Source organism: Myotis brandtii, unplaced genomic scaffold, assembly GCF_000412655.1.
Source record: "Myotis brandtii unplaced genomic scaffold, ASM41265v1 scaffold29, whole genome shotgun sequence".
Lineage (NCBI taxonomy): Eukaryota > Metazoa > Chordata > Mammalia > Chiroptera > Vespertilionidae > Myotis > Myotis brandtii.
The window spans coordinates 3027578-3033577 of record NW_005361075.1 but is presented as its reverse complement, the minus strand read 5'-3'; positions in this window follow the sequence as shown (position 1 = coordinate 3033577).

Genomic DNA, 6000 nt, shown 5'->3' with positions numbered 1-6000 from the left:
AAAGGTATCATGCTAAATACACTGTTCTCAACCTTTTTTATTCACTTAAAAATATTTTGGAGAGCTTTCTCTTTCTTTGTTATAGTCACACAGTATTTAAATGTATAGATGTACTAAAATTTATGTTACTAGTTCCCCATTGATGGACATATGGGCTATTTCTAACTTTTTCCTATTACAAACAATGCTGCAGTGAACAGTCTCATATATAGTGTTTTTCATGAGTGCAAATATATCTGTAGAAATCATTAGTAGGAGTGGGAATAGTGATTTGTAATTTTGATGGATATTGCCAAAGTATCTTTATAGGAGTTGTACCAATTTACAGCCCCACTATCAATAAATTAGAGTGTCTGCTTATCCACAGTCCTGCACATAAAGTAAAGTTAGCAAATGTTTGGAGTTTTGCCAATCTGATGATATCTGTGTGGTTTTAATTTGCCTTCTTATTAAGAGTGAGGCCGAACATCTTTTCATCTGTTTAGAAGCCATTTGTATTTCCTTTTTTGTGAACTGTCTGTAAATGTCATTTGCTACTTTTTATTTTTATAATATATGTATATATTTATTATTTTTTATTGATTTCAGAGAGGAAGGGAGAAGGAGAGGGAAAGAGAGATAGAAACATCAATGATGAGAGAGAATTATCAATCAGCCTGCAACCCAGGCATGTACCCTTGACTGAAATTGAAACCGGGACCCGTCAGTCTACAGGCCAATGCTTTATCCACTGAGCCAAACCAACTAGGGTGCTACTTTTTATTTTTTAAATAACTTTTAAATTGAATTTTAGAGAGAGAGGAAGGAAGAGGGAGAGAGAGAAACATCAATGTGATAGCAAAACATCAATCAGCTGCCTCCTGCATGCATGCCCCTCACTGGGGATCTAGCCCACAACCCAGGCATGTACTCAGATCCTGAGTTGAACCAGCAACCATTGGGTGCATGGGACGATGCCCAACCAGCTAAGCCACACTGGCTAGGGCATTTGCTACTTTTTCTAATGGTTGGTCATACACTGATTTCTCAGGGTTCTTTATATACAGGGGGGATTAGCCCTTTGTGATACAAATTGCAAATATCTTTTCCAATGTGTTATTGTATTTTGACTTTATGGAGTTTTCATCCCTGACATTAATCCTGTTAAATAATTAAATAAAACATTAATTCCAATATTAGTCCCTTTGTTTCTCTTTCCTAAATATTTCTAGAATCTGCCGTGGCTGATATGGCTCAGTTGGTTGGAGCATTGTCCCATAGACCAAAAGGTCATGGTTTCAATTTCCAGGTTGATGTTTATTTCTCACATTGATGTTTCTCTCCTTCTCCCTTCCTCTCTCTCTAAAATCAATTTAAAAAGTTAAAAAGAATAAATATTTTTGGAATCCTCCGCTCCCTTTCTTTCTACCCCCACTGCCACTTCCCTAGGCCAGTCTGCCATCGTTACTCACCTAAATCACTAGGTTGGTATTCTAAATGGTCTCCCAGACACACCTCCATTCTTTTTGTTTGTTATTTTTCAACCGAGGACATTTCCCCATTGATTTTTAGAGAGAGTGGAAAGGAGGGGGAGAGACACAAAGAGAGAAACATCAATGTGAGAGAGACACACCAATTGGTTGCCTTCCGCAAGAGCCCGAACCATGGCCAGGGACTGAGCCTGCAATCAAGGTATGTGCCCTTGACCAGAGTCAAACCCGGCACCCTTCAGTCCGAAGGCCGATGCTCTATCCACTGAGCCAAACTGGCTAGGTCTCACACCTCTATTTTTGCTCTTTCGAATCTATTCTACATTCTATAGCCAGAAAGGTTTTCTAAAACAAAAGCGTGATCATGTTACTTTTCTGCTTAAAATTCTTCAGTGGCCGACCGACCTGAGCCTCTAGGATAGAATCCGTATCTTAAGATAGGATCTTCCATGCTGGCTCCCGATTCCCTCTTCAACTTCATCTCTTCCCAGTCCTTGCTCCACTGAACTGTTTTCATGTCCTCCCTCTCCATAGGCTCTCTCACCTCTAGGCCTTTGCATAAGCTGTTCCCTCTTTGAGGAGCCCTCTTCGCTTGCTTTCCTTCTACTCACCCTTCAGATTTCATCTCACATCACTGTCAGCAGGAAGCCTCCCCTGAGCCCAGTAGAGAAGATTGGGTGTTTTCAGAACACCCCATGCTATCCTAGTATCAGCACTAAGCACACTATATTATGATTATCTGTTGACCTTTCTGTCTTTCCTATTAGGTAGACTAAGTTCCATGAGGGCATGAACTTCTTCACTATTGTTCCCCTAATGCTTGGCACAGGGCCCGGCACATGGTAGGTGCTCAATAAATACTTGTTAAATTAATTCAAAGGATGTTTGGTAAGTGACTAAATGAACATCTTCATCCCACTGGGAGGCCTGGGAAAATGAAGAGAATAGAATGGCTTTTGATTCCTGTCTAAGAAAGTAGTTGTTAGTTAACCCTATCTGCCAGAGAGCAGTGACTTGCAACCCTTCCATTTCCGTTGGTAATCTCATTGAGTTTTCCCTATGCCCAGGTCCCAGGGTGATAAGCAAAGTATCTAACATCTTACAGGGGAGGCACTGACCAATCTGAGGGCTTCCCGGGGTCAAGAGTTACTTAACCCTTTAAACACTGGACCATGGAGAGGTCCTGGAAGGGTTGGGGGGTTCCAGTGGAAGGCTAGAGCAGAGGGGCAGGTACTTGGGGAAAGGCCTTAGGGCGGTGGTTCTCAACTTTGGCTGCACATTAGAATCACCTGGGAATCTTTTTAAAATCCTGATTTCTGGGCCTCATCCTCCAGAAATTCTGTTTCTTTGTTACTGATGTTGTGGCCCCACCCCATAACAAAGAAACAGAATTTCTGGAGGATGAGGCCCAGAAATCAGGATTTTAAAAAGATTCCCAGGTGATTCTAATGTGCAGCCAAGGTTGAGAACCACTGCAGTAGAGGTATCTGAATTTTTAACACCTGGTAAGGGCCTGACCAGAATTTACAACTTAATTATCAGCTCTGTTCACTTCCCCTCTGTCTTTTCAGGCTCCCTTTGCTCTTTTCCTTTCCTCAAGCAGCCTAGATTTAAAGCTGGAGGTGACACAAGGAATGTGTGATTTGGGGGGCAGATGATGAAATGGAGACCCTTGTGAGGCAACTGATTACAAACACTATAAACAGATTAAACAATGTAAGCAGGTTAAAAACAATGCTGGTAAAGTCAAGCAAACCTGCGTTTGAATACTGGCTCTGCAGCTGTGGAATTTAGTTTAGCTACTTAACCTCTCTGAAACACAGTTCCATTACTTACTTGCATCTTTCCTTGGAGTCTGCTAGGGACATGACATGGATAATATCTGTAAGATCACTGGCACAATATTAGATTCCTACCTAGTAGAGAATAAAGGGGAGCTGAATAGATGAGAACCAAAGTCAGTTGGTTGTGGGGAGCCGGCACGGCCATGGCATACTCATGCCAGCTCAGCCTGATTCAATGCCCCTGAGTGGGGGCGATGAAAGGCTTAGAAAAGACAGACAAGAGAATGAAAGCTGGGTCTCGGTGGGACGCTGCCCCCCTGATGGGAAGCGCCCACAAGCTGTGTCTTTATTTTATAGCAGATGCCACGAGGCAAAGTAAGGGCGTGATCAAGATGTTTACAACATTCGCATGGGTTTCAATCCTACTCAACTACATGCACCTGAACTCTATCACTCAGGCACGTGGGGCCACGTGTTCGGACCATAGGTTCAAGCTTACAACTATAACTGTTGGCTATAATTGTGCTGGGAAGGCTCTGACCTCCAAGCTGGGACTTGCACGTGGCAATGAGAGGACTGTGCCCTCTCCTCAGTCCAAGGCTTGAACCTGTCCAAAACATTGTAGCCGTGCCCCACAGTTGGTGACAGAGTAGGACCAGAACTAGGATCCACCTCCTACGCTCATTGAAATGGGCTTTTAGGACTCACATCCTACACTCTCAGTGACATGGGCTGCTACAGTTAGCACAATCCCAGGGTCCCTAACTGAGGGTTCAGAAAGAGAAATAAGGGAAGTTTCCTTTCTTAGTTTCACTCCTTTATTTCCTGAGGTACTGAGCACAGGGTAAGGGTGGGGATAGATAAGTGACTTCTCTCTCCAGTTTCAGGCTTTAGGCTGAAATTAGTTTAAGATCCGATTTGGGGAAAAGTTAGGATACAGGGAAAAAGATTTGCCTGATTTGACCTCCAAGGATTTATTCATTCATTTACTCACCAATAACTGATTGCAAAGGCCCTGGGTATAATAGTCCACTAATAAACAGTGCTTTTCAAACTGTGAGTCCTGACTTGTTAGTGGGATGTGAAATCACAACCAGAATTGAAAAGGAAAAAAAGAAATAGAAGAGAATAGAAAATACCACAGTGCATCCATTGTGCATAGAAAGATAAGCACAAGGTCATTTAAGTTTGTTTCAGTTACATGTATAAATGTGTATATGCTGGGTCACGAATTAGAGTGAATTACTGTGTATTTTGGTCAAAAAGTTTTATAGGCTCCTGCCCTAGAAGGTAAACATCTGGAGAGCAAGGGCTTTGTTTTCTTTTGGGACAGTGCCTGGTGTTGGTAAGTGCTCTACAAATAAATGTTGAATGAATGAATGTCTAACACTGTGCCTGCCGTCAAGAACAGTCAGGAATACAGCAAAAGGTACATATCAGGGGCTTTATATTATCAGTGTTAGTCTGAGTCAAGCTAGTGATGTAAATCTAAAAGAAGTCCCCAAACAAAAACTCTTGGACACTGGACTTTTAGAGTATTTTAGTCACGACAGGCAGTGTGACATGTAAGAAACAAACAAAAAATGCAGAGCAAAACAAAAACACTGACCTGGGACCCTGGAAGCCAGGACACCAGTTCACTCTGTGACTTATGACAACTCTCTTTAAGCAGTTCTCTCATTTGAAATACAGGAATGCTCATATAAGCCTTGCCTGCCACACAGGCTGTTGTAAAGACCCCTTGAAATCATGCATTTTAATGGTGCTCATACAATACTGGAGAAAAAGTGAGAGTTGAAATGAGCAGGGGTTTTTTTTTAGTGATTTAATTAATCAGCAAAAGTTGATCAGGTTTCTAATGTTTACTGAGAGCTTTTCTTTTATTTATGTATATATTTTATTGATTTTTTTACAGAGAGGAAGGGAGAGGGATAGAGAGGGTCAGAAACATGGATGAGAGAGAAACATCGATCAGCTGCCTCCTGCACACTCCCTACTGGGGATGTGCCCACAACCAAGGTACAAGCCCTTGACCGGAATGGAACCTGGGACCCTTGAGTCCGCAGGCCGACGCTCTATCCACTGAGCCAAACCAGCTAGGCCCTAGCTGCTAGGGCACTGAGAGCTTTTCTTTCCAAAGTTTTCCCTTTTCAGATGCTTTTCCTCTACTATCCTTACTACATACTCTAGAATGTAAACTCTATGAGAAAATAGTGTTGAGCTGTCTTGTTCAGCTTCATCTCTGTACTTGCACATAGCAAGCGCTCAGCAGGTATTTTAAAATGAAGGATGGACGGAAAAACTTAATTGCTGCCCTAAAGGACAGCATCTTTGCCCTTAAGGACAATTAAGTTTAGAGGCAAAGCGATACACAAAGAAAACAGACACAAGGCACCGTACAGGTCACCTGTAACAGGTGCCAAAGGAAGGGCAGGGGCACGGGCACTCCTTACCAGGTTAGCGGCAGTGGAGGACACAGCACAAGGTGCCCTTGCTTTTGGTGAGAAAGACAGCAACACAGAAGTAAATGCTGACAGCCTGTCGGTGGAACAGACAAGACAGCGAAGGTTCGAGTGATGGTCTAATTCAGAAAAGAATACATGTGAGCTGGACTGGCCAAATAAATCTTTACGGATCTGAGGCTTAAGTTGGGATTGGTAGGAACGCGTGATAGATCAAGGTGTAGGGAGCACATCTCAGGCAGTTACATACATTGCTGAAATCTATGCCCCTGGTGGAGAGGCTGT